This window comes from Suncus etruscus, chromosome 4 (genome assembly GCF_024139225.1).
Source record: "Suncus etruscus isolate mSunEtr1 chromosome 4, mSunEtr1.pri.cur, whole genome shotgun sequence".
Taxonomy (NCBI): Eukaryota; Metazoa; Chordata; class Mammalia; order Eulipotyphla; family Soricidae; genus Suncus; species Suncus etruscus.
In genome coordinates this window covers 59135756-59140445 of record NC_064851.1, presented here as the reverse complement: position 1 = coordinate 59140445, position 4690 = coordinate 59135756, and the positions used below count along the sequence as shown (strand labels likewise).

The window sequence follows — 4690 nt, the reverse complement described above, 5'->3', positions numbered from 1 at the left end:
GGGGTGCGGGACATGGGTCACCCCAGCACCCCCCTACCTCCTTCCTCCGGTACTCCAGGGCTTTGCCTGGCCACATGGCTGGACAAGCCAGCGAGGTGGGTCCCTTGGAGGAGTTTATTGGTTTTCCTAGGCTTTCCCCATTTTCCTCCCAGCTCCAAAGGGAGGGTCTGGGGTGGGGGCTCCGACCTTCCGGCCTCTGGCTCGGGAAGAATCTCTTTCCTTCCTGAGAGCAAGCTGGGAGGTCCTGCCAGCATGGCATTTGGCAGCCCTCTGCCATGCCAAAGGCTGGACCTATGCAAACAATGGCGATTGCCACTATAACACCTTTACTATATTTTTTTACTCTTATCATTTAAGGAAAAAAAATACAACTTACTGAACTTAAAAACAAATAACTGTAGTAGAATGCCTGTCTCGAATACAGGCAGGGGATGGGAAGGGGGGAGGGGGTAATGTTACACTGGTGAAGGGGGGTGTTCTGGTTATGACTGTAACCCAAATATGATCATGTTACTTAAATAAAAAATATATTTAAAAAAACAAAAATAATATGGAACATTTCACAAATTTGCGTATCGTCCTTGTGCAGGGGCTATACTAATCTTCTCTGTATTGTTCCAATTTTAGTATATGTGCTGCTGAAGCAAGCACGAGGAAGGCATTTTTATGTTGTGTTTTTGTGTTCCTAGGGTATATCCCTGGAGGTGGTACAGCTGGATCATATGGGAGCTCAATTTCCAGGTTTTTGAGAAATCTCCATATTGTTTTTCATAAAGGCTGGATTAGACAGCATTCCCATCTGGATCTCTTATTAAAAGTTATTGTCTTGGGCAGGGACAGTTAGTTTAGGGGAATCAGCACACTCCTTGTTCAAGGAAGTCCTAAGTATCATCCTCTGCACTGCATGGCACCCCTGAGCGCCACTGGAGTAAGCCCTGAGCAGTCTCATATATAGCCCTAAACATTGTCAGGTGTGGCCCCCAAACAAAAGAAGAAGTCATACTGAAATCATATTCAGCACATGTTTTTAGTAGTGCCTCTCTTTACCTCTGCCAGAAAGGGGGTCTATGTGACCCAATTTGGTTCTGTTTCAAAATTCTTTGGTGAGAGGTCATAATGGAAGACCTGGTCTTGTCCTTAGCCACCACACTGGGCAACACAAATCCCTACTAGGCCTGGCTCAAGAGCTAGATTTCTTTCTAAGACTAAGGAGGCCTAACCAATCATGCCTATTTTAGTGTGTGTTGGAGGGGTGGAGTGGAGCAGGACTTAGAAACACATCCTGCAATGCTCAGGGATCACTCCTGGCAGTGCTGTGGGGCCATATAAAGTGGCAGAGGTGAATTCAGAGCCAGTTGCATGCCAGGCAACCACCTGACCCACTGTACTATATCTCCAGCTCTGGCAACCATCACTTTTGATCTTGCAAATAGAGGAAGAGTGAGGTATTAATGAGGTCTGGATCCACTTCAATGGAGCCAGCACGGTACACACATTCCTGGGTTCTCCTTCAGGTACAGACCTCTCTTAGGGAGTGAGATGAATGCACCTTTGTTCCTCTGGATGGAAATCCTACTTCAGTTTTAGAGTCAATGCAAGATAAGGTAGTACAAGCCCAAGGACTTTGCTTTCACCCATGAAAGCCTGCTGGACTCACTCATCTTCCTTGAAGTATATTTACCAAATACCTATTCATGAGGATTCACCATTTCTCATTGCAGAATGAGATTAGTTCTCTAGAAAACTGTATTTATTTGATGTGGGAGAAAATGACTCATTTTGAGATTTTGCCCTTCCTATTTCTTTATGGAGCAAATGTTTCTCTAAGGAAGCCAGAAAGTTGATTGAGATTGTTATATGTCCCCTGGCAAAATTAGAACTTGGCAAGCCTATGAAGTGCTTCAATTTCCTCTATTGATTTTTTTAAATGTTAAATATCAAAAATCCACTTCTTGGGTAGTCCTTAAACTTGCTTCACTGAGCACAAGAGGCGTGTTTATTTTACTGGTGTGTTAGTCATTTTAGTTCATTCTTGTCAACTCCTCCTTTAAGAATATAAATGGAAGACATATAAACTCTGTATGTGTGTATACTCTGGTGCTAACATGCAAAAATGTGTTAGCACCAAAAAATGCAGGTTTTGAAAATTGTGTAGAAATATTTGAAGCGAACAAACCTCATTCCAGACTATGTGGGCTGGAGTGACAGCAGGTGTGAGATATTAGCACTCTCTCTTTTCCGTCTCTCTCTCTCATCCCTATCAAGAGGCAGTAGCAGTGAATGGTCTCTCCTCTCCAGGAGTGTTATCAGTACAGGAAAGCTTGTAGAAAAAAACTCTCAAAACTAAAATTGAACCAAATACATTTACAAATTTACACATAACTTTTGAACAACAGACAGAACCCTTCCAATGCTGGAAGAATCTGTCATCTTTTCCAAAATAGTTAAGTGTACATTACTGCAGAAGTCCAATGTCCTTGCAATAAAGCTTGGGTTTGCAAAAGTCAGTCATTGGCCTTTGCATGACCCACTTACAGTCTTGGCTTATCTGCTGACAGTATATTATACATCTATCACTGTGGCTGCTGCAGCCTTCTGAACTTCCCCCTACCCGGTAATCTACTCCCAGTCTATCTCCAGAACAGTGATCTCAATTTCTGAGTGTTAGAGAAAAGAGGGTAAGAGATGCGACCCACTTTATAAAGGAGATCTACATGTGCAGAAATCCAGATGACTGAGCGTCTTAAGGCACATGCTATTCTGTGACTCACTTAAATTACTCTGAATTGAATCAGACAAATTCTGCTTCTGAGTTCAAATGCACAAGCAGATTGTATTCTGTCAGCAGCACTATTTGAGATTTGAAGTACATATGTAAAAGCAATGAACTTTGGGACTTAAGTTCCCAGGATGACTAGAGAACATATTTAATCTGTTCTGCTTCCAAATTGTATTTTGGACCTTCTTTGAGATATCCAAGTTTTTGTCTGAGTCAGGCACATGGGTGGGACTGGGGAGCTTTTTCAGAGACTTAGAATTAGACTACTAGTTCTTTTAATAGTTCTTTCTTTTTTTGGTGGAATTTGAATTTGTTTTTATTGGGGGTACAGGGTGTCACCCAAGTGTCCTTTTAGTCTTCCTGAGTTTGTTTTTGTGATTTCTTTTCTTTTTCTTGGCACTGCCACTGCTCTTACTGCTGCAACCAGCTTCTTCAAAACTACTAAATGGCTCCGCCTTGGGGGTAATTTTCTGCTTCTTTTTCTTGAAAACCTCGTTTTCGACTTCTTCCAGATCACAAGCTGGTGACCTCTTCCTCTTGGGAAGACTTACAGTGACAGTGGTCTCTTCAAGATCATCACTATTCATTTGCTCTTCCTTGGAAAATGCCTTTATCTTCTTGGGTTTGGAGATAGAGGGTTCTTCATCCATCCATTCTCTTGAGGCTCCTCCCTTTTTTCTCTTTTTCTTCTTTTAGGGCCTTTCACTTGGCTCCTCACACTCCTCAGGGGTAGTGGTCTCAGGGTGCTGTTTTCTGAAGAGGCAAGGGCAATTGGGGCCAAGAATTTCTTTTCCTTCTTCAAGATTTTCTTCTCTTCCTTCTCCAGCTTCCTAGCAATCTCAGCAGCCGCTTCCTCTGCCTCAACCATTGACTCCTTCATGACAACCAGATTCTTCCATGGAGTCACTCCCATTTCATAGAAGGATAACCAATGCTCAGCTTGTTCTCAAAGTTTCTCCCCAAACACATTTGTGGGCACCTCAGAGAAGCAATCGATTCATGAGGCAATACTGCATTTGTTTGCCAGGTATCGGGAGATGCGGCCTTTATTCATGGCAGCTACTCGACCGATGACAGAAGAGTGGAAAGTGAGTCCATATTGGGGTGTTGTCCCTTGTCTTTAAGACTCTGAAAATATGCTGGGCCCTGGGAATCACTCAGACACCAGGACCTGCCCTCTTTTATTAATTCTGGGTAGGGTACTCATCTTGCACACAGTCTTGGGTTTAATCCTCAGCATCTCATGCCAATGGTCTCCTGAGGCCTGCAAGGAATGATTCCTGAACACAGATCCAGTAGTAAACCCTGAAAACGATCCAGTGTGACCCACAATCCCCATATATACAAAAGTTCTCAGTAGAGGCTCTTAAAACAAAAGAAGGGGACTGGGAGGTGACGTACTGGAGGGACTAGGAATGAAGAAATAAACCTGAATATAAATGAATCACATTTGTCTACGAGTGCATCTGGACATGTTAGTGAAATCCACAGTCAATTTAAAAGCCTAATTTTATTTGGAGAAGATGGCAAGTCAAGAGAGCAAGAACAAGTAAGTGGATTGCCAGTGTCCTTGTCCAGTGTCCAGCTGGGATGCCCTGAGCTTGACTCTTGCTCTTCTCTGCAGCTCATCATGCCAGTGCAATAAGATCCCTCAAGAACTTTAGAGTCAGGCTCATAAGAGTGGTTCAATAAGCATCTGCGGAGAACCACTGAGCAAGTATATTCAATGATTTTGATTCACTCCCCACATACAACAAGGACCATCTATGACAAGGTGAGAGTGAAATCCTAACATTGAGTCTCTGCTTTGCTTAGCTTCTGGAAGGTTGAAATCATACTCTCCTTCACCCAATATGTTCACACCAAACCCTCTAACCTATGACTGTGATGTCCTCTGACATGGAAAAAAGA

At 43.0% G+C, this 4690-nt stretch overlaps 1 non-coding gene across 1 annotated transcript; it reads right to left on the bottom strand.

The window, feature by feature from the left end:
• Nucleotides 1–544: 544 nt before the first annotated feature.
• LOC126008443 (U6 spliceosomal RNA) lies at nucleotides 545–651 on the bottom strand. Its single transcript, XR_007495774.1, has one exon. It is a non-coding gene; the product is annotated as a U6 spliceosomal RNA (small nuclear RNA).
• Between the last annotated feature and the right edge of the window lie 4039 nt (nucleotides 652–4690).